Raw genomic sequence first — 25,085 nt, 5'->3', positions numbered from 1 at the left:
CATGTGTGGCTATAAAAATTATTCCAAGATATAAACAATTTGAACTGACCAATCAGCAACAGGATTGAAGCAATGATCATTGCCTAACAAAGTAAAACAAGGCTAGATGTGTTCAAGGTCAAATCCCATCAGACATTTCAATGAAATCAAAGAACAAAAGCTCTGTAGAAAAGGTAGGCAATTCTACGAAACTCATTCTGTGGCTACAAAACTGAAAAGCCAACACACACACAAGGAAATGGTAGACCAATTCCCTCTAGGATTTGGAATGCAAAATTCTTGAGTAAAGTTCTCGCCAAGCAAATTCATCAGAATACATAAGAGATTATATGCTATGATCAAGTGAGAATCATTCCAGAGACAAAAAAAAAAAAAAAAGTAATTCAGGCTGTGTGAATCTAATAAATTCAAAATAGAATAAGGAAACCAAATGGCATGATCATCTGAATCGATGCAGTAAAGTTATTTGACAGAGTTCAGGGTCCTTTCTTGATAAAAGCCTTTAGACACTCTGGGAACATTCTTTCCTAACCTGCTTGTCTATGGCTGATATAAGCTCTCTGGCCAAAAGCAATGTGAGGAGGAAATGATGTTATTTCAAAAAAATGGATAGAACTGGAAATCACCCCTGTTAACTGAAATGAGCCAGACTCAAGAAGACAAATGTGTCTTATAGGTACACAGGATCTCGGTCAGAAAAGTAGAAAAGAGACAATTTGGGGAGATGCAGGAGGTGCCAGACACATTACTACATGTCTGCATGAAAATTTCATAATGAAATCTATTATTCATATAGAATATATATGTGAATAAAATCATGGAAAAATCATGGAAAGGTCAAATATCTGTTTTTAAAATGCCTGCATTCCATTATTATGATTAAAACAAATAATATACTCAGGTCAAATTTCACTTAAAAAAAAAAGCCATGATAGCTAGGCCCTTCAGTGCCAGCCCAGCCCAGCTTTAAATCAGCAGTGCCCTTTTTTTGGTGGTTTATAGTTAAGTCTCCTTCCCTTTTAATGGTTTCCCCCACATTCACAACTACAGTTCCTAGCTGCTTTCTTCCTGCCCATTCTTCTGATTTCGCACCTGGGAACGGGAGAGGCCATGCTTCCTCAGCTACTGGCCTCTGCATGAGGAAGAAAGCCTTAAAAAGGTCAGGGCTGCAATAGCCCCAGGCTGTGCCCAGGTGCCTGAGGTCTGAGCTCCTTTGAGGGTTGCAGGGAATGGGAAGAGAGGCTCTGATCCCTTGGGCATGGCAGGGAATCAGTGGGAAAAAGAAAAACCCAGTGAAAGAAAAGAAACATTTCTCAACAAATGATGGCTCTTGTTCTGTACCCGAAGGAGTGGACCTTAGGACACCCATGTGACATGGAGTCGAGGGACATCCATTGACTGAAGTTATCAAAGACCAGGTCACCTGAACAAAGGAAAGTGAGACCAGGCTCTTACTATTCCCTCTGAATTATATATGTGAGCCTTGGTGGTTAATCAAATCAGCATTAATTATTAAAGAACATTATTCAAAATGAGACTTAAAAAAAAGGAATCTATGCTAACTTACTCTCCTCATCCAGTTACACAATCCACAAGTGATAGGCTCATAGGGAGACCCCAAGGATACCCTACACAAGCCCCTAAACCCCTAAAACAACCCTTGTGCATCCCACCCCAAGCCCATCCACACCCCATCAGCTTTCACAGTAAACACTGTGACCTCTGGTGAACAAAGAGACGATTCGATTCCCTACTGTTTTAATGAGGGAGGGGGCACAAGTCCACGACTACGCAGAGATGGTGTCCCTTCCTTACTGGATGCCCTGTGCTTCCAAACAGGAACACTTTAGCTTACTACAAAACAGGCTTCAAATGGAAATGTGTGAGCTATGCAAACTGAGTCAACGGGGCGGGGCTTGCATGCTCCTCTTGGGGGTTGGAACCTAAAGAACCTGTGTCCACCCCACCTTTCTCCCTGCACACCCCATTAATCTAGTGACCTCAAACCAGGGATCATCAGAGACCAGAGCAAACCTACCTGTGAGACATATTAAGGGCAGCAATTTGACAGCTGAGGATTAGGAGAGCTTGGCGAAAGGGCTCAGTATTTAGAGCCAGGGGATTATTTGAAGTTGGAATGGGTCAGAACAGAAGGGTTTCCTGGAGCAAGTGTTCTGAATAATTTGGTGACTACAAAAGAATGGGAGGAGCTTACAGGGGAGGGAGGCTGCTGCCTGACTTACAACTTCTGACCCTGCCTGGAAGGTTAACTCTGAGAGTGGCACAGGCAGACAAAAGTACTTGCCACACAACATTCCTGTAAATACAGGCAGACTGTGTTGGTGAAATGGTTCGATGGTTAGAATTCTCGCTTCTCCCACAGTGCCCCACACTCCGGTTTCTTCGCTCAGGTTGGGTGGCTAACAATCACCTACAGAGCCTCTGACCTCCATGGACACCAGCACTAGTTTGCACACACCCACCCACACATACATAATACAAAAATTTAAAGATCTTTAAAAAAATCAAGGAAGTGTGGAAGCCACTGAAATCCTAACATCCAGGAGGTCAAGATGGGGATCCCTGGGTGATGCTGACTCGCTAGACTACATAGAATCGGTGAACTCTGGGTGCAGGGAGAGAGTCCACCTCAGTAACTAAAGTGGAGAGCAATGGATACCAACCTTGGGTATCCCCACACAGGCTCACAAACACGCATGAGCACATGCAAACGCGCATGTATGCTTGCACGTGTGCACACACACAAGATGTGTGTGCTAAAAAGAATGATGTAAGAAGGGCAAAGAAGTGGAATGTAGTTGAAGGGAATAGAGAGAGGGCAAGGGAAGGAGAGGACACTGCCAGCCACAGAGCATTATCATCAAGGACTGTGCATTTCCTAGTTAACACAGGGGCGCACACTTCAGCCCTGCCACATTTGTTTCAGGCTAGCTAAACATCTCACTTCCTCACCGTCCTAGTGTCTTGACTTTTTCTTGGCATTGTATCTGTTTGTTGTTCCAAATTCTGTCCTCAGATCTCCATAAATAGCCCCAGGTTGTGCCATCTGGTGAGTGCAGAGTCTGTTCCCTGGTGTGTGTGTGTGTGTGTGTGTGTGTGTGTGTGTGTGTATCCTCATCCCTGTTACAGTGCTTTCAGTTAGGATAAAACCCTGCATCATCAGAGATCTCTCTGAATAACAAGTGCACATCCCACCCCAGTCCACTGAGTGTTGGTTTCACATAAGTGTTAAACTTTACTTCTGTGTGAGCCTGTTGTGACAGTGGACTCATGGGTAGCCTGCAGGTACCGATTTCCCATGTGTTCAATATAATGGAATAACAGGCCAGAAAGTCAACTGCCAGGAGGGAGTCACACCAAAGACACATGCTGCCAGGGCATCATAGAGGTCGCAGCAAGTGATGTTCTGTCCTTGGCACACCTGCCAAGATAGAGCGCTGGAAAGCCAAGGAGAAAGCTAAGAATATCTTCTAAAGAAGGCAGGCATGTTAGTGCTGCTTCGGTGCCTACACCCCTGACAGGCAAGAGCTTGCTTTCACAGAAATGGCTTGGGCATGTATGCACTGTAGGCCCAGGAAGGCTAGCAAAGCCACTTCCCATGCAGTGGCTACTCAGCCACTCACTACAGATCAATGCAGACACCCAAACTGCTGGGAATGCTTGCAATGATACAGGTGAAACGGTTCCTAAAAGGGGGATCTATAGGGAATTATAAGCACGGATTTCTGTGATTGATTAAGCAAACACCTGCAAGCTAGAGATCAGGGTACCTGAGGAACAAAGTGTGTGCTTACCCAACACAATGCACTCTGAACAAAAGAAAGCTGGGACACAGGTACTGGGGAAATGTTACCACAATGAAGCTGACTCTAAACTTGACCTGTGTCTTATCAATTAAACTTGAATACCTTGTGAAACGCCCGGTTTGCTAAGGCTGAAAACAGTGTTTTTCTTTAAGTCCAGGAGGGTTTTTAGTGACATAGTTCCAAGTCCTTGTTTGCACATGCTAACTGTGCAAAGCTACTTTTGCAGAAGTTTGTCTTGGAAAGCTGTGTTGCTTGCTGAAAGCCATGAGCCACTTTGTCAAAGGCAGTGGGGTTGCAGGCACCAGTCTCTTGGTAATTATCTCGCCATCTGTGGCCTCACAGGGGTTTGTGATTTCATCCAAATTCAACAACTTGACCTTATTTGTCAGCAAGCAGACAAGAACAGTGTTTGCTGAAAGTAAGATTCAAGGCCCGAGGTTCATCAGCTTCAGAGCTCAGACTCTGGCATTTCTCAGCTTCTCCTGGGGATGGAAGAAAGATGCTAGAGGGGGAGTTGACAGCAGACTCTGGGGCTTAGTGACCACTAGAGGCAGAAATAAAACAGAATATCCACAGCTTATCCAGCACATCCATTAATGAGATGCTTTCACCAAAGTTCAAGCACTGTAGGTGGAGTGAGAAACTGGAACTAATATGCAAACTATATTACGAGAGTATTAATATGTGAGTTGTATTTTGAGGTGACTAGCATGCCAATCTTATTGCCAAGTTATCAAATCCACTTTTCCAACTTCATAAAAACTGCTACCCTGAACACAGCAGTCCTCTGGCTGCATCTGAATCTTGCCCTCTCTCCCCACCTCAAATCCAATACGAATAGGAAGCATCAATCACATTCTCTCTGGAAGCTTCCTGCTTTAAGTCACATGGGGCATACCTTAAGCTAGCTGCTTTTTTGAAACGTACTTATTTACATGAATAAATAAATAAATGTCAAATTTGGTGAATTAACAAATCCTGCGATGGGTCCTTCAGACAACAGCAGTTTTCTACAGACTCAGCATCTGAGCTTCTGGGATCCAAATCCCAAAGCTCGCGACATATGCTCCCAAAGAAAAGGAAGAAGTGTCTGCCCTGTGACTAGAAACCTAAAAGGGCAGGGACAGCTGCCACTGCCATCGGAGGAGGGTGGTCACCCATGTCTGCACTTTTGAGAGCAGCGATCTGTAATTAATTCTGCACTCACCAGCTGGCCTCTGCAGCCCCCTCCCCAGCCCCCTCTTGGAGCTCCAGTGTGGAGAGACGTGGGGCCTCATGTGTTGCCAGGCTTATGAAAAGAAATGGTATTGTTTGCTCAGGCAAGACACCCAGAAAGTGTGTGGAAGAGTAACGTAATTAAATTTCTCAATAACGTAAGTTTAGGTACAATGCATTTGATCAAAGAGTCCTAAGTACCCAGGCTTTGTTTTTAGGATTATCCTTAAAACCTCCTTACTAAGTTAATCATCTGATGTGCACATGACCCAGCTCCACAGCTGTGTGCTCCATAGGTGTCCCTCAAGCCCACCCAGGATGAAGACAAGGTTGCACAATATGTCGCCTTCAAAGGCTTGTTTCCTGTGATTTTTGCTTGCTAAAAATTTTGGTGATGTCCAAGACAGTATAGTTGGCATAACTGGATTTGAGGGCTTGTTTCAAGAGTCTAGAACCAGCTGAGCAGGAAAGCCACCACAACATGGGTTCCTGGCTCCTGGTGAGATCCAGAAATCCCAGTCAGAGGACAGTGACTCATGCATGTGCATGTATATTCCCTGACTGACTGACATGCCCAGAAGCAATGATTTGGACAAGAAGCTGCCCAAAAGCTGTAGGGCAGGCACTGGGACATAGCTGGAGTCCAGAAGACAAGAATGGAGTCCAGTGACAAGAATCCATCTGCCAGTGGAACTGCCACTGGAACATGGCTAGACGGATTCTTGTCACTACTCCATGCAGTAGAAGCCAAGAGTGCCCACACCTTCAGTTTGGCAGTAACACCCAGAGATGTGACATCACACATGTGGCTTGTTGAAGTCTCTCAGGCTATGGAGCTCTGTCACAGTGTCCCAAGGAAATGCGCAGAGTCACAAAACCTAGACTCTGGCATCTCTGGGAATTATGCCATTTGCAAACTGGAGGCTTTTCTAAACTACACTTTAAAATCCATATATGGGCAGGAAGCAGATACCGACATTATCATTACATGATCACTTCTTCATTAATTTAGGAAGTGAGAATGAGCAGACATGTTGGAGCGTTCATGTAGGATGTTGTAACATCAATCACAGGAGTCTGTGCTTTCTGAAAAGGGAGGGACTTGGGGACATACAGCATGCTCAGCCAGTCCTGGCCTGCATCACAGCCTCTTAAAAATCTCCCCATTCTTTTTTTTTTTAAAAGATTTATTTATTATTATATGTACCTACACTGTAGCTGTCTTCAGACACTCCAGAAAAGGGAGTCAGATCTTGTTAGGGATGGTTGTGATCCACCATATGGTTGCTGGGATTTGAACTCATGACCTTTGGAAGAGCAGTCGGTGCTCTTACCCGCTGAGCCATCTCACCAGTCCAAATCTCCCCATTCTAACTAGGCATGATGGTGCACGCCTTTAATGCCAGCATTTGAAAGGCAGGTGATCTCTGTGAGTTTGAGGCCAGCCTGGTCTACACAGTGAGTTCCAGGACAGCCAGAGTTACATAGTGAGACCCTATCTCCAAGAAAAAAGAAAATGGTTGCCCATTCCAGAATATCAGGACATTGTTAAAATACTGACTGTGCTTAGGTCTTATCGCTTCACTTCAATTTGCTTTTATATTTGGAAAATAATTAATAACTATCTATTACACTAGAAACATCTAATGAGAAGAAAGATCAAGAAAATGCAAAGTAAAAAGATTCCTGTGTCTTTAGTGAATGTTTACACACATCTAAGTAAATCTGAGACCTTTTGTAAGGAAATAAATGCAAATTTAGAACAAAGTATAAAATATGCATAATAATAGGAACATCTCCGAGATGTGCAAAGTTCACACTTATTTTCCTAATTATTTTCACATTTAAATTCAGCCCAGAGAAAGGAAAAGCCATTGTATTTACAAAACAGATCATTAACTATAATTACATTTATAAGGAAAATGACTTAGGTTCCACATGCCAGGTCCAAGGGCGTATTGTCAGGCACACAGAAGGCAGTTTTCAGTGTGAGTGCTACTGTATTCTTGCCAGCTGCACAGAAGGTGAGGGGGTTAAGTATTAAGTAGCAAGCAGACACCTAAGATGTTTGTATTACAGGCATTTATGTCTGCAGCCAAAGGGATCAAGAAAGAAGACTTGTGTAGCAGATAACTGTGTTGCAAATAGAAATTGGTAGATAATTAAAAGAAGTTGAAATCCAATTTAAAAGTTCCAATCATTTGCTCTGCTTGTCTCCCAACATAAATTTACAAAAAGAAACGTCAATAAAGTACTAAGTCTTATAGAATCTCTATGTAGCAGCCATACAAATGAGCTATGTCCTTCCTTTCGGTGTCTCTCAGAAACCACCTCCCTGTTCTGGTCTCAAAAGTCTCCCTTCTGTGTCTCTGACATTGATGTCCTGTCCTCTGCACTTCCCAGAGCAGATGCTCACCCATCGGCTGGACCCCAACTGCCTTACTGTTTGTTTCACTGGGAAGGAATCTGTTCCTTCCCAGTTAGACTGAGATATGGAGGACCAATCAACACATGACTATCTCTCAGCGTGATAGCTCTCTGGATACTTTTGACAGGAAGGATTAAAGTAGAAAACAGGAAGCCAAATAAGGAATTGGGATCAAGAGAGAGAGAGAGAGAGAGAGAGAGAGAGAGAGAGAGAGAGAGAGAGAGAGAGAAAGAAGAGTAGAGCAGAGAGGGAGGGTGGAGGAAGAAAATACAGAAAAATCTATGTGTTACATCGAAAATGTAACCAAGGTGGACTCCCAACTGGCTGACAGCAGAGGGCAGAGAGTCAGAAAACCACTGGGAAAGAGAAACACAGGTAGGTGGTCCCAAACCACCACTGCCACAGCCTTGTCCCTGAGAGTGAATGCAGGCTTTCTCCTCCATGAATGGGAGGCAATTTCCCTTCTATGCTTTCAAATTGTATGTAACCGTACTGCAGAGAGCTAAACGTTTATTGATTTAAATATACCCAAGACAGACGAGAACTTAAATCTCCATCACTGTTAAATGAATTGTGAAAACGTTTCAGATTGTCAATGGATTTTACTAGCTAATTTTCTCTCTGACAAATACCAATTGGGATCAATATGCCCTAATTTTCTAATTCCAAAAATCTACTTCTTCCTCCAAATGAGAAGTTTTTCTGACAAGTTCTTAAAATATAAGAAACTCCAGGTTCACAATGGAGACCTCAAAAATAATCTCTAAAATCCAAATAAGGAAGGGCACGATTCCTTTACATTTTGTCCTGGAATTTAAATGAGATTTCTTTCATGTAAAGTGACCCACAGTGAGAGGGTGATTGCCACTCATGCGTACCTGGAAACCTGTGACAGGTGTCAATACATCACATGCATCATTTGACTCTCACCACGGCTGAAGCAGCTCAGACACACTGACCTCCAGACACCAGACCATCACACAGTAGGAAGTGACTTGGTCAGGCCACACACAAAAGCAGAAGTGGACCAAAAGCAGGCTACAACAAGGCCAATCCAGAGAGTCAATCCTGGAAACTATTTTTACGTGCTTTATGAAGGTTTTCTACATGAATACTGCATTGACATCATTTCTATGCCTCCCCCTTCTCCATTAATTTTTCCCTGTGTTCCCTGTCTCAAGTGCATAGCCTGTTCTTCACTGTTGAACATATGTGTATGACTAATATGATATATATGTAGGTATGTATAACCTACTGAGTCTGCTTACATGTATGTACATGTGTTTAGACACTGACCACTTGAGATCAAGTCACCTCTAAGGAGCATCCCTGAAGAAGACATTCTCCCTCTGGGCAGCCAGTGATAGCCAGTGGCCCCTCATCTAGGTAGGGCTGAAGCCTTATGAGAGTTCCCTCATTTGCACTGGCATGTCAAACACGGTCACTGTTCATGTCTTGTTTGGGTGACTATATTCATCTCTCATGAGTATTTAGTTAGGGACAAGCACTGGGAGGGAGAGTCAGGTGGATGACAGGAGCTCATGGGGCTAAACTGCTTGTCCCTGGCTCAGCGGGAGACCCTGTCCCAAGGATACAAGGCAGAGGGTAATGCAGAAGGTGCAGAAGTCCTCCTCTGAAGCCCTGTGTGCACACAACTTTGTGCCTCGTGTTTTCGTTTTTTATATAATGACTGGCAAACAGAAGCCAGACCCCTGGTTCCCCAGCACTTTTATTCTGGACTCTAGAGAGTCCTCCTGTTCTGTAACATCCATTCTTAAGACAGATTTGTGAACTCTGACAGCAGTACTTAGACTTGGCTATATATGACGCTTCCCCTGAAATGTGCATTCTACATGTTTCATATCTTAGCCTCTTTCCCCCATTTCATGTTGTTTAGATTTAGATGTGAGGTACACTTGAGCAACTCATGTGTGTATGCATTCAATTTTACAATTGTAGAGAAGAACTGGAAAATATGATTAACATGGAAGACAAGACTCATCAATAAAGGGACCAGAGAGGGAGAAGAGAAAGAGGCAGAAGCAGAGTGGAGAGGAAAAGAGGAAGAGGCAGAAGCGGGGTGTGCGTTGGTGTGTGTGTGTGTGTGTGTGTGTGTGTGTGTGTGTGTGTGTATGTGTGTGTGTGAGTGTGTGTGTGTGTGTGTGTGTGTGTATGTGTGTGTGTGAGTGTGTGTGTGTGTGAGTGTGTGTGTGAGTGTGTGTGTGTGTGTGTGTGTGTGAGTGTGTGTGTGTGAGTGTGTGTGTGTGTGTGTGTGTGTGTGTGTGTGTGTAGACAGATGCAGAGGGGCAGGGAGGGGAGGAGAGAGAAGCAGAACAGAGCTGGAGGCTCTGATTTCTACACAACGGAGGAGTCGCCCTCCTCTTATGCTTTTATGGAGCGGGTTCACTCCACAGAGTGCTGGCTTCTCCACACCACCACTGCTTGCTACAAACTGCTGCTGGCCTCTGCCTTGCTGCCTAAGATACCCTGCACTCACCTGTGTGGAATCTGGGCTTCCAGCTTCTGTCAGAATGACAGTGGGGGACAGGGACTTGAGACATCCATTGCCTCAGTTTCCTGAAGTATGAGCATATCTCAACAGGAGGAGGCTCTGCTAGGTTCTGCTTTCTGTTCGAAACACTTCCTTCCCATTGTTGTTCACAAATGCTTGAAGCTAGGAGTCTCTCTCTCTCTCTCTCTCTCTCTCTCTCTCTCTCTCTCTCTCTCTCTCTCCCTGACATTGATTTCAAGCACATTACAAATTGTGTATGCATTCCTTTCCCCTTGCCCTAACAGAGATTTTTAATTCTCAAGGATAATAGCTGAATTCTTAAACCATCTGGAATTCAGACAATTAAATACACTGCCATCCAGGTCTGCTTCCAGGTCGTATTGAGCATCAACATGGTAGCCTCTGCCCCACACCAGTGAAGTAACAAAACCCCGAAGGAGCTGTGACCTCAAGGGTTACCCTAGCCTGTGGCTTTGGCATGGCTCCTTTTTAAGAGTCTGCGCTCACTTTTTCCTTGTTTGACTTTATCCCTTTCACAAGTAGCAATTATCTGCGTGGAAGGCAGGGATGACTGTCTAAGCCACACCGCACATGTAAGTGGAAGCTGTAATTTAGGAGTAAGACATGCTTCGCTGTTCACGGAGGAAAATGCTGTGAGCAGAGCAGTTGAAAGATCCTGGGATTTCCCTGTTGAAGACCTTGAACTGCTCTCATCTCCTGAGAAAGGGAGATGGACTGAGATGCCATCTAAATTCAGAATCTCACACATCCAGGGAAGTATCTTTCCTGTTGGTTGGTTCCTTGAGGACACACTACACAGAGGATATGATCGTTTTTCTCTTTATTTGGAATTCTTAAGGTAAAATTTACATTTACTGATGAGCTACCAAAAAAAGCAAAAAAAAAAAAAAACAAAAAAACAAAAAAACAAAAAAACCCCCACACTTTAATATAATATTTCGAACCCAACTCTACCCAACCCACTCATCCAATGTCAACTCCATAGTAAGCATGAAACAAGGCATGATCATTTCTCTACATGAAAGACACCTTCTCTCCACACCTCTCTGGTAGAAACCTTTCCAGGAAAAACTTCACACACTTCTGATTGGGACCTTAACAATTCTAGTATATTTTCACTGAATATATTCCATTTTGAAACATCATTAGTTTTTTTGTGATTCTCCAAGACAAATGTATGTGTATAAATATTGACTCATCAGTGGGGCTGTGAGGCCCTGACCCCTGATGTCTACGGACTGTCTGTGAGTTCTGTATGTGTAATGCTCTGTGGCTCACTGTGCTGAGTGTCCACGTGTTCTCTCATCAAGATGGGTCTTTGACATTTTACATTTGTACTATTAGTATTTTGAAAGCATCAGCTGCAGGTGACAAGTCTTCCTGATAAATTACCTCCGTTGGCCTAAAATTTCAACTTTCTCAGTGTTAATTCATTTAGCATGTTCATTTCTAGGGTGCTCTCCTTGGCTGGGTACACTCCATGTAGAATTTTTTATACCTCTCTACCAAGAAGCGAAGGCAGACCTGGACATGATGCATACCACATCACAGACACAGCCCTCAATGCCCAGAAGCAGTAAAAGAGAAATATCTTCTGGCATATGCCCAAGAACAGAGTCATTCGGACATGAATGACCGACACCCATGCAACAGTCCTCCACAGTTTCAGTTACGAGCACTGTATCCTCACACTGGAAAAAATAAACCACAATGTTCAGAGGTGGCAGATGTTGCTCATAAAATTCTATCTTAGCATAACCTGCTATAACGTGATCCCAATGCTGCTGGGATTCACTCATGGAGTATTTATCTTCTCTATGGCTTTCTAGTCTTCATTAAAGATGTTTGAGGGAATCCGTGGGTAAAGACACTTGCTACTAAGCCTGACCACATGTGTGTGTGGTCCCTGGAACCCACACGGTAGAGGGAGAAAAGCAATTCCCAAATAATTGTCTTCTGACTTCTAGATGTGTACCATGACACACACACACACACACACACACACACACACACACACTTTAAATTAATAAATTTTCAAAAATAACTAAGGTTAAGTATAAGGAATAGTTGTGACAATCCTTCTGCAACCCACAAACATTTCAGGTTTCAAACTATGCTTCATCTTGTAGGGAGTAAATTCTCCAGTGGGCACTGAATGTGGATCAACTTCAGCCAAATACCACCGACTCCTGGAGGCTGAGTCAGATCAGTTTCACCCAAACCATGTTGCTACCACATCATGGGAAAGTTGTGTGACAAACCAGGATCTTGCCTCCCCTGTGTGCACACACAGAGAACGTCTGCACCCTGCCACGTGCACAGCACTGAATGTATAGATATACAAAGTATAGAAATAAAAATATATAGATATCCAAAGTATAGAAGTGTAGATATCCACAGCCCAGCAGCCCTGAAGCACTATGTGCCCCACCCCCCTTTTTTGGTCCATCCATCCTTTGCATTATTGTGCTTTGTATTATTGCACTAAACACACTACTACTGTGATAGCTTGACTGTCCTTCTGTAAGCTTAGACACTGGACTACTTGGCCCCACTTAATGGCAGTGGCTACAGAGGGTTAGGAGGCACAGCTAGGCTAGAAAAGCACACCACTGGGGATGTAGGTTTCAGGGATGGATGGTCTTAGAAGTTTCAAAGCCTCTTGCAATTCGCAGCTCCCCACCTCTCCTTTGTGCTTTTCACTTCCAGATATGAGCCCTCAGCCATTAGTTTTCAGGTACACCTGACACGTTTGCTACCTGCCGCCGTGCCATCCACACCATGTGAGCCTTAATTCTCTGGACCCATAATACAAATAAACTTGGCTCTATAAGTTTCTTTAGTCATGGTGTTATCACAGCAATGGAAGGCACTTTCATCCTGTTATCTTCATGGCTGCAGTCTTTCCCTGCATCCTGTGCTGTGTTCTTCTTGGTGTGTAGATGAGTCTTTATTTCACACTCTCTTCATTCTTCATGATTTGGTCTCAATCAGTCCTCTGCTGTGCTTCCCCTGAAGGGACCATATTTCTTTGTCTGTCCTTCCAAGTGTGTTTTAACGCTGATGGTCTTTGGGATCTCAAGAGTGACGCTGGCCCATTGATGTTTTGCTCTGCAACTAACTAGCTTGCCTCCGTCTCTTCTTACCCAGCATCTCCTGCACTTGAATGTTAACTACAGTTAATAAGGTCAATTTTGACATTCTGGAACATTTGCCAAATATCTTGTTAAAAGCTGACTGAACACCAGCACATAAAATTATACTACTGAAGCAGGAGGTGGCAGAGTAGACCCCCTTGGGTACGAATGCAAGTGCCATGCCCTGAATCACTAGTGTCATTCAGAGCAAAACACATGCTTGGCTTGCAGTGATAGCAGCTGAAAACTGTGGAGAACTTAGAAAGGCACTAGAGGGAGTCTGAGTATGATATTTCCAGAAAAAGGAAACAGGAAAGCCACTGACTTAGAAAACATAGAGACATATCCGTGGAAATTACAATCTCAGAAGCTAGAACACCTGTGATAGTCTCTGCCTGAAATGAGTCAGCCTGCAAAGACTGAAAATGTTGGCTAATTTCTCAGATACCCAAGTCTCACGAAAATGAAAATGTGTCTCAAGGTATGCATAAAAGCAGGGGACTCAAGGCCCAAACAAGTGTGTAAGATTACTGTCTAGAGACAACTCCACAGAAGTAGATATCATTTAGTGACCCAACAGACAATACAAGAGTCAGCATAACACAGCTCAAAGATCTTAAATAGAACACAAACTTGCAATTAAAAAAAAAAACAAACAGAATGCATGAAAAGAAGAGAATGTCAACAAATAAAAATAAATTATAAGAGAAAAACAGAATATAATACCTTAAAAAATAAAGAATTGAATACCTTAATAAAATATCACAAGAAGGGTTTAGCACAGATAAGTCAAGCAAGAAAAAAGAATTAATTCATTCCATCTAAATTGATTTAGAACAGCAAAAACAAGCACAAAAGTGAAAGGCATGTAGGGTCACTTATGACGCTCCTGGATGGTGGGTGAATATACATGCACTGTGGGCATCTCAGAGTTCCCCAGTTAGAGAAACTGAGAGATGGCAGAGAGGTGATGTGAGGAGATCATGGCTACAAGTGACCCAGACCTGAGGAGCTGCACATTCAAATTTAAGAAACTCGACAAACCCAGCAGCACAATTCACATCAAAGCTGTCTTACTAGAAATGCTATTGGATAAAATGGGTACGGAAATCATCTACTATGTAGATTGAGTGGACTGATGGTCATCTCTCTTTAAATCCAGCAGTACGGGCTGTTTGTTTGTATAGGTTATTTTTCATGAAATTGGGTACATCAAAGTTCAGTGCATATATATGTTTAGTACAGTGATGACTTCTTGGTTAATGGTTCCTGTGATTAGAATGAAGAGTCCCTCTTTATCCCTTCTAATTAGTATTAGTTTGAACTCTGTTCTATCAAGTAGTGGGGTAGGGATGCCTGCCTGCTTGCTTCCTGGCCCCATTTGATTGGAGTCCTTTTGCTAACCCCTTTATGCTAACACAGTACCCTTAGAGCAGTGTTTCTTGTAGACAACAGATAGGTAGGTGGATTCCATTTCTTCATTCAGTCAGTCAGCCTGTGTCATTACTTTGTTCCAATTTTGTGTAAATCATGATTTCATTATAATAATATTTAAAAGGAAACACTTTAGGATAGTTAATAGTATATAGTTCATACAATCAAAGATTTGTGCTCAGCCACAAATAGGACATCCACCATATTTCTTCCAAGGCTTGGGGGACATCAAGCAAAAGGGGTGGAAAGAATGCAGGAAGCAGAGCAGGGGTGTGTGGAGGGGAACATGGAATACTGACTTCCACTCTGATATGGGTGGTGGACTCTTGAGGCCACAGTAGCTCTGCTTTCTCCAAATTGGCCATCAACCCTGTCCTGTGGAAGAAGGAAAGGCTCTTGGGTCCACACTCTCCTGTAAAATGTTATGTGCAATCAATGGCTGATGGAGGCGGGAGATATATTTTGCTCACTGATAAAAATGAACTTGCTACTGTTAATGAGTCCCTGTCCCATGCTCCTGTAAGAAAACTTGGTGAACTCAGTGTGTCTCACTCACACATACACACAGGTAGGAAAGCAGGAGGACTAGCTGGGATGAGGGAGTGGAGGAGGGACAAGAAGGCGATCCGTGAGATGAGGAGGGGTAAGGGGCAAGTGGAGGGTGAATATTACCAAAACATACAACAGTACATATATGAAAATATTACAAAAGAGCCTACTGTTATATCTAGTTACTATACACTAATAAAACATTAAAAGTAAGCGTGGGAAAGACAGTCTATGTTCATGGATTGGGAGGATCTCTGACATGTCCATGCTACTCAGTGAGACCCCCACAGGCAGAATAATCCCACTCAGAACACCAGAGGTGTTGTAGAAACAGAAAACGATGCTCTAGAGTTTATGTGGAATCCTAAAGGACCCCGAGTCCCAAAAATGATGGTTACAAAAAGGAACAAAGCTAAAATGCTACAGACGTCACACATCCTGATTAGATGACACATTAAAAGCTACAGGAATTGAAGCATTGGAGCGGGGCAGAAACATACAGTGAGCAGATTAGGGAACTCAGAGAGATGCTTGTATATGTACAAGGTTAGCTTATCAGCAGTAATAATCCCCAAATCAACAAAACTCTCTCAGGAATGCACCAGACATAAAAACTTCAGACTTGCATTATCCTAGATCCCCAATTTTAGTTCTGAGGGAGGCATAACCCGAGGGTGTCCTAACACAGGGGCATCTCATCGTGGTCATATGGCATTCAACTTCAACTCATCTCTTCATCCTGTTTGCGGCAAGCAGAGAGGAGCCAACCACTGGCTGGGGATCGTAGCAAAAGAATTGGGTGTTTTGTCTCAGCAGTTCCTGGATAAATGTCATTTCATAAGTGCCCTCTGGAGAGTGGGTGGCATCTCTAGTTATTTCTCTTGCTTTCTCCTGACATGATAGGTGACTGTGAAGTGACCGCTTGGTTTTTGAGAGCCTCCCAGGCTATTCACGTCCTATCTGATTTTACAGTTTCCACTTGTGATTCTATAATTATCTCTCTTGACATTTCAAAACCCTCAACACAAACTGAGATGGGGAACCACTTTCCCTAATACTCATACTACATACCCGTCACCACTAAGTTCCTATTATTGAACAGACTCATGCCTGTTACAGTACTTCCTTTTCATTATTTTCATTTAGCCATTTTAGCTATTCAGAAGATAGCTCAGACTTTGTGAATCCCCAGACTTTTGCAGAATGGCCGAAACATTCAGAAAAAAAACAGAGGGAGGGGAGCGCAAGTGATAGGTTGTCTTCTCCATGACAGCTGTACAAAAGTTAAGGCCTCCAGATCTCTGGATGGGTGAGAGGCCTGAATATTTTGTTCCATTAAATCCTGCATTTAATCCTACAAAGTCCGGTGCCTGTCCTGCTGGGCTGACAAGGACTAAGAAGGTTGTCCTGGATTTCTGTCCTCTCAGAGACCTGCATCTCAAGCCTTTCCCTACTCAGGCTTGTCCCTTTATGGATTATGTTACACAGTGGCTCTTTTTTTACATATTTTATTGGTTATTTTATTTATTTACATTTTAAATGTTATCCCCCTTCCCAGTTTCCCCTACACACTTGCCTATCCACTCCCCCACCCTCCCATCCACTCCTACCTCAGCGTCCTAGCTTTCCCCTACCCTGGGTCATCAAGCCTCTGGAGGACTAAGGGGCTCCCCTCCCATTGATGCCAGATAAGGCCATCCTCTGCTACATATCCAGCTGGAGCCATGGGTCTTTCCATGTGTACTCTGTGGTTGGTGGTTTAGTCTCTGGGAGCTGTGGGGGACTGGTTGGTTGATATTGTTGTTCTTCCTATGGGGTTGTAAACTCCTTCAGCTCCTTCAGTCCTTCCCCCTAACTCTTCCATTGGGGCCCCATGCTCAGTCTGATGTTTGGCGGCAGACATTCGCATCTGTATTGGTCAGGTTCTGCCCGAGCCTCTGAGGGAACAGCTATACCAAGATACTGTCAGCAAGCGCTTCTTAGCATCAACAATAATGTCTTAGTTTGGTGTCTACAGATGGAATGGATCCCTAGGTGGGGCAGTCTCTGGATGGCCTTTCCTTCAGTCTCTGCTCCACTCTTTGTCCCTGCATTTCCTTTTGACAGGAGGAACACCCTCCTCAAAAATATACGGTGACTCTTGCCTGCCTGGGGCCATTGCTATAACTGACACTGAGACAAGCCCAGGTAGCATCCCTGTCAGAGTTCATCCACTGCCTTAGCAAACTGCCTCTGGGAGAAGATGCAGATCTTAGTTAACTCCAGACCCTATTAGTTGCTTCTGCACAGTGCAATGACTACATGCATCTTTCTTTCTTGAGCTGTATTCCTTTTATCTTCCACTAAGTTTCAAATCACCGAAGTGAGTTTCTGTTTACTAAATAAAAAAGATAAAAAGGAATATTAATAGACATTTTAAAGCAGGATTCAGGAGTCCAGAGGGCTATCTCTAACCAAGGATTCCCAGTCACACAGCACTGGGATGCTAATAACTGAGAATCTAAATTGGAAAGGAAATGAGGGACCAAGTGAGAACTTATTCTTCTTACAGGAATGATTGAATGTTTCAGAGGTGCCCGCTAAAGGCACAGAGAGTCACATGTACCAGGGGCTGCAACCTTCAGATTCATTTCAAAACAGGAGCCAATTCTGATAATAAAAATGAAATTAAAATGCTTCTGATATGTTCTTTCTAGAGAAATGAGAATGAGTTCATGGCTGATTTTTATATATAATAATTCAATTTAGCATATTAAAACTTGAACTGTAAACTCCTGATACATACCCCCAAGCACATTTCTTTAAAAGATTTATTTGCATGTGTGTGTTTATACTATACATACCCGAAGGTTATGACTTCCAGATTCATTTTTAGAACAGAAACCTATGAAATTAAAATACTTTCAATATGCTATTTCTAAAATAAATAAATAAATAAATAAAATGACTTCAAAGCTGAATTTTACACATCATAATCCACTTTAAACTTTGAACTCATCCTGATGCACCTGCAAGCATACCTTTTCAAAGATTTGTTTTATTTATGTGTGTGCATTTATACGCATGTGCGGGGGCCCTGAAAGGCCAGAGGGCATAAGATCCCCTGAAGATGGAGTTATAGGTGGCTGTGAGCCACCCCATATAGGTGCTGGGTCTTTAACTTTGGCCCTCTGGAAGAGCAACAAGTGCTCTCTGAACTGCTGAGCCGTCTCTCTAGCCCTTCAAACATATATATATATATATATATAGTTGTTTTATTTTTATTTTTTATTAGATATTTTCTTTATTTACATTTCAAATGTTATCCCCTTTCCTAGTTTCCTCTCTGAAAGTCCCCTATCCCCTTCCCCTCCCTCAACTATATATTTTAACAACAAATGCTCACAGGGATATTTATGTGATATAAGTATTGAATTTTCTTGTACTGAATACAGTAATCATGGATTTATGGTTAACTATTTATGGATAAATTATAAGACTTAAAATCTGAATAATGGATATGGCATCAAATATTTGGACATAGTCTTTTTCCCCCTTTCAATTCAGTCAATCTATGGTTTACTTAAAATATACTCATTTTAATTTCATTTATGCCTGTCTATATGAGTACATGGCATGTGTGTCTGTCTGTGTATGTGTGTGTGTGTGTACCCATGGGGCCCAGAAGAGGATGTTGGACCCCTGGAATGGAGATAGATATAGGTTGTTGTGAGCTACCAGTGTGGGTGCCAGGAACTGGACTCAGGTCCTCTGGAAGAACAGCTGGAGTTCTTAACCACTGAGACATCTCCCCAGCCCCATGACTGACTTCTTATATGTCCAGTTTGTTCTCTTCTTTCAACTATCTGTCACTATCCAAGTAAATCATCCTCAATGTAAATTATCCTGTAAAGGGGCCAGATAGCAATACTTCAAGCTCTTGGGTTATAGAGTCGGTATCCACACATTCTTTGGGCTATGTTATATTGCACTATGTAGACCTCAGGACAGGAATGTATGGTGGCGCTGGGGGTTTTGAACATGTGTTCAGCAGGATTCTGCTGCACACTGTTAAAAGAGGCTCATACCCAGCCTGTGAGAGACTGAGTACCAATGGGATAACCAATGCTAAGGTCTACATGGAGAACAGCCCTTGGAGAACAGCTTTGTGGTCTGGATGAGTGATATACTCTGTGACTCAGAGGGGCCTGCAGTCTACACCGTGGGCAACAAGAAACCGCTGTATCCTTCAGCAAGTGGTCTCATGGCCAAATTTGCATTTAAGACAAATCACTCTGGCAACAGTAAGCCTGACTCCGAGGGGAAGGGCAAAGCAGGAAGATGGATGAGGGCCTGGTTCCTGAGCCCTGGCAACATGATGAAGCCTGGACCTGGGCTGCCAGAGAAGGTCAGAATAGGGGAAAGTAATCTGAGCTATATTCATGAGATAAACGGTGGAGACCCAGTGACTGATGGGAAATATTCATGAGGTAAACGGTGGGGATCCGATGACTGATGGGAAATAGTAAGCAGGGGAGGGGAACAGAGCCCATAAATGAGAGAACTGTGGGCAACACAGGACAGTACCACAGACTCGGCTCAGAGACAGAGAGTGCCTTGCCAGGGAGAGCAGGTTTGCATATTAGAAAGCAGGAGCTGTACCATCCAGGAAAGGTGTCCTAGCTGAAGATAAAAAAGAGTCATGGCCTGAAGTCAGGCTTCAGTTAGGGCCATGGAGTGCTTGGGAACAGGGTGGCAAGGGGGTGATGAGGGTAACAAGAAGAGGGGGTGGTGGAGGGAAAAATGAAGATAGTTCACAAAGCCAACCTGAGACAAGGGTGGGGTGCAGGGTACAGAAAGGTGGGTAGCAGGGTATTGAGGGGTGAAATCTGTAGAACTGACAAAGGCCATGTCAGTCTGCTGCAAATAGTTAACAAAATGGCATGCATGTCAAAATGCCGTGTGTGTGTGTGTGTGTGTGTGTGTGTGTGCGTGTGCGTGTGCGTGTGCGTGTGTGTGTATGCGTGTGATATTTTAGCTAGGTATCATATACCTAGCTAAATATAGAAACAAGCTCCTAATTCACAAGACAAAAGAAGGGATGATCGAGGAGAAGGTGGGAGGGAGATGGGGTGGGGGTGGGGGTGGGGACTCTGGAAGAGATAACAGGGACATAGGGGGAGAGGGAGGGGAAAGGCTTGGAGAAATCACAATATTAGCTTGGCACTGGACGATAACAACGTATTTGAAAATACCATGTTGTATATAATCACTTCAGGCTACCATTAGATAATATAAATCTAAACATTCTCAGAATTAATATATTGTCAAGTTTTCCTGGTTACCATACTAACAAGAATTACTATCTAAGAAAATCCTTATAGGCTCTTATGTAGGAGACAGAGATGACTCCAGCTGGAAGGAGTCACCAGAATCACATTCCCAGACTCAACGGGTTTCAAAGGACAACTCGCAGGAAAAGTGGCCCAGAGATAATTGTGTCTTAGCCTCAGACCCTGAGCTGCAGGACCTGAGTGGCTAGGAAGAGTTCTGTTCTTCCTAGGAACCATGAGGGAACCTAGAGTTGCAAGCAAGGAGCACCTGAACTCTACATGAAATCTGTACGGTATTCTTTTCAAACTCAAGCTAGTGAATGCTTCAGTTGCTTATCATGTATTAACTAGTTTTTCATCACTGTGACCACACCAGACAAGAAGCAACTTAAGAGAGAAGAGGTTTATCACTTGGACTCCCAGTCTGAAGAAACTATGGAGTTTCTGGCTGGGGATGGCACTGTAGTATGTGGTCCCTGGTTGTGCATACCAGGAAGCACTAGAAAGAGAAACCAGTACTCAATTGACTTTCTAATTTTTCTGGTTTTCCTCGGTGCAAGCACCCAGCCTGTGTGATGGTGGTGCCCTCATGCAGGATGGGTCTTTGCCTTAAGATGGCCTCACCAACACATTTTATGAGTTTCACAATCCAGGCAAGCTAACCATAAAATAGAACCATCAAAAGTCCACTCTTGATTGACATGATACAGATACCCATGCATGTCACTTTTAAAGCTGTCACAGCACACTTCCAAAGATGTGACAGGTTGAAAAGTAGGTAGTAAGATTCTTATGGCCTCATGCTGCTCACAGAGCACTGTTGGCTCAGTTCCTTGAATTTGCCTGTGGTAGATAGAAACAAGTTGATTAGCCAATGAGATCCTTCTGAGGGAGCAGTTTTCAGGGCAGCCTGGGAGGCCAGGAAGGCAAAGCAGCCTTGGGGACAGGACACATACAAGACAATGCTTTTCCCATACCACTTAGCTCCTACAGGGAGCCATAGAAGTGAAAGATACTGAGAAAGGAAACAGAAAGTGATGTTCATGTCACTTCTCACAGCCCCAACAGAGTGTCTCATTGTCCCTGGCAGAAGTCTACAAAGGGAGTGGGCACGGAATCTGGAGACTAGAATCGGGAAGCCTGAAATTGATGACTACCCTTGGCCTGCCTTATGGGTCAAGTGCTGTGAAGACCAAGAAAGAAAGGCAAACCAGAATGAAGAGTCCCTGTGAAGAGCCCTTCAGCTCTTTTGGGGAAGATGGGCAGTCCCTGTGGCTGCCTTCTCACCTTGTATTTTTGCTGAAAACACTTTCACTATCTGGCATTTTTTGCTAATGCACATGATCAAATTGTATGCTGGATTATGTCAATGCCATGACCTTGCCCTCTTGAAGTTCACATCAAGCACAATGGAAATCGTGAAGAAAATGAGTCGTGCCAAATACAGGCCAGAATGTATAAAAAGGAAGTGGCCAGAAGGATGCCTGAGGACAGAGGAGGTGAGTGAGCAATGTCCCATTCCACTCAAGCAGGATTCCTGCCCTGCTGCTTTGTCCTCCTGATCATGTCATTAAGCCCCTCCCATTTCCCACAGCTCTAATACACCAGGCAGAGGGCAACAGTGGGACTCAGTACATCCACACACATCTAGCTGGTAATTAAAAACAAAACAAATAAACGAAACTGCCCAAGTCCTCTGAGTATTAGATGCTTCCTGGATAGTAGTAGGAGCCTGAGACCATCACTTTCAGGATTCCTTCATACATATTGTCTGTCACTGGCTCACATTCCCTTCTGTGATGCCACCTGCAAAGGGCAGACACCTGGTCGAGGTGCTCAGCAGAGCACAGACTCTAAAAGAAATACTATTCTTCCTTCAGATAGCTGAAATCTGGTGCAATTTCCTCACACGTGTATCTGATTATTTTTGCACACTCACTCTCTGCAAGCTATGTATGTACAGAAACACACACATATGCATACATGCACACACCCATGCACATATTTGAGTTCCATGTGAATTCTGGGCCTGGATGTGGCAGGACATGGCAACTTTTCCTTCAGACGTGTTCCCATTTTTGTTCAGTCTCCTTCGAGACCATTCCTGCCCTGCTGAAGGCCTGTGCCCCACAGAGGGCTCCCGTTCCATAGACATTCCCTTTCATCTGTACAATATGGAATTGCCCACAGATCATATTAACGACTTGGTGTTGCAGGCCCTGGAGTATCTGTCTTGACACATTCCCAGACTGTGGGGAAAGGGTGTCTTTACAGAACAAAGTGCAAACACAAGACGCTTCAGCTGTGTTAGTGTGCACGGAGCACATAGGCTCTTTCTGTCACAGCTGTCCCACTTCTCTCAGGACACAGATGAACTTAACCATTGCACTGGGCTCTCGAGATGACACTTTCGATTAAAGTAATTATTCCTTTAGTAAACAAATATTACATTCTAAATGATGTTAATGGTATTAATTCTTTCTACAGAGCACTGGCATGTATTCTGGCTGCCACAAAATCCACCAAATATAAGTCTTGTGGGCTCACATTCGTCTCCCCCTTCACTCACCATAGAAATGTTAAAGTTAACTGTCCATCACTGGTACCTCTGTAATATTAACAACTGAACCCTTTAAATATACCAAGAGCAAACTTGAAGCAACTCTGGCTCTGTAAGGAACCTGCAGAGGTCCCTCCTGAGCCTGGCTTTCATTCCAAGATCTCATGGGTGACTTTGATGCCTACCCTGATTCTAAACTAAATGTTTCAGGACAGGCATGACAGGGTGACAAGAGCATCACAGACCCTGGCAGTAATGTGGGACAACTGTCATCCTGGCAGGACACCAGAGACTTCCCATGACTCTCAAAGAAAGTCCTACTTAAAGCGTCTCAGAAACACATGACACGTGCATGCATGTGTGCGTGCATGCATGCGTGCGTGCGTGCCTGTGTACACACACACACACACACACACACACACACGCGCGCGCGCGCGCGCGCTCGCACCTTGCACATACATGAGGGTAAAGACTGGTCCTTACACCGTCCTTTTTGTGGCGAGCACAGAACAGCCAGGTCTTGCTTGACCTGGCTTTTTGATGGCTTCTAAAGTGATCAATAGTCCCTTCAGGTGACAAGTGTTGAACACAAAGTCTTAACACACTGACCCCAAATCCATTCTGAGCCACAAGTGAGGAAAAGGCACAGATAGCTGGCCAGGTCTCTGAAAATCACTATTTCCTTTCAGAAGATGTTGAAGGTGTCCAAGAGACTAGTTAAAAGGAGGGCTTCTGCCTATCGAGGTGTTTAAGAAAGGAAAGGCAGCCTTTGTGGTCCTGGGACGCACAGAGCTGTAAGTCCTGACCTGCCCCTCACTTTGTCCCTGGCCTTAAGACAATGGGAGGTTGAGGCCAAGGGTCAGAGGGATATGTGCAAGAGGCGCCAGCTGGCAAGCTCTTGCCAGCATCATCTTTGTTCTCCCAAGTCTCATTTCCATCCCCAGAGAAGAGGAAGAAGTGCATCCCATCGCCCGGGAGCCTTTGCATAGGTGACAGCGCCACATCTCCCATGGCAACTAGAGGTTTCTTTCTACAAATTGCCAAATTTGCCTCCTTGTGGTTAAATCCAGAGTTCTAAGAAAGATTCTGGTCTTGGCCTCCTTTCCCACATCCCAAAGGTGGCAGGGTCCTTGCTGGAAAGGAATTAGAAACCGCTTCACCACTCCTCATGCCCCACGCCCCATGCCTGTCCAGCGCTCACTACAGCAGCTGGGACAAGCGCTGGCGACCCTGCGTGGTCCCTTCATGCTACAGGACCCGGAACCTCGGATTCTCCAAGTTCCCTACATGAGACACCCTGCCGCCGACCCTACCTGACGAAGAACGATCCCCGGTGCCCCGGGATCCAACAACGGACGGTCCCGGCGGTTCTGCTCTGCTCCTGGACGCCGGGTCACGGAGCAGACTGGCGGAGATGTGCTGCGCTGAGACGCGATGGGGACCCCGACTCCACCCGTTGGCAGCTCGCAGCCCCCGCCCCTCGGGCCGCAGCCGCGTCCCTGCCACTCGGTCCGAGCTCCGCCCCTCTCCCTACACAGTCCACAGCTGGGTTCCGTCCCTTCTGGTCCTCCTGGTTCCTTTGGGTCTCCACGCAAGAACAGGGCGGTCGCCTGGTCCTGGCGCCCTCCCGCCTCCCCGCCGCGCCCCGCGTCCCTCCCTCCTTCTCACGCGCTCTCACGCGTTCGCGGAGACCGCGCCTCCCAGGCTGGCTCTGCTACCCTCCCTCGGGGTCCTATCCCCTCCCCTTCTCCAAGGATGTGAGAAAGGGTCTAGCGCTTCAAACTTTTCCGCCCAGACTTCTGTAAGACCGCAGGGAACCGGATGGCAATGTGCACTGCACAGGGGCTCCCCTCGGACATCCCACCAGAACAAAGGCCATGCAGTCCTGGCAACTGTGGCAATTGTCCAGACAGAATGGGTGACCAATTTTAAAGCTACAGAAGCCAGTACAGTCTTCTATGTCTCTGCCATTAGATATTCTGCCTTAATAGGCTTGAAATTGGGAGTTTGGGCGCAGGACATTAGGAAAGCATGCCAGGACTGTAATGCATTCATTTGCCGTGACAAAATACAAGATGTGCCTGCCCCCT

The 25,085-nt window shown here is 44.5% G+C and overlaps 1 protein-coding gene across 1 annotated transcript in view; it reads right to left on the bottom strand.

Annotated features, from left to right (window-relative positions):
* Positions 1-24,644, bottom strand: part of Myo16 (myosin XVI) — a 480,832-nt gene extending 456,188 nt beyond the window's left edge. Inside the window, exon 1 of the mRNA NM_001319151.1 lies at positions 24,309-24,644. The gene's annotated coding sequence lies outside the window, so the exon portion shown is untranslated. The remainder of the gene's footprint in view (positions 1-24,308) is intronic.
* Positions 24,645-25,085: the final 441 nt, after the last annotated feature.

The sequence above is a fragment of the Mus musculus genome, chromosome 8 (genome assembly GCF_000001635.26).
Source record: "Mus musculus strain C57BL/6J chromosome 8, GRCm38.p6 C57BL/6J".
Classification (NCBI taxonomy): Eukaryota; Metazoa; Chordata; class Mammalia; order Rodentia; family Muridae; genus Mus; species Mus musculus.
This window is presented reverse-complemented; position numbering and strand designations above follow the sequence as displayed.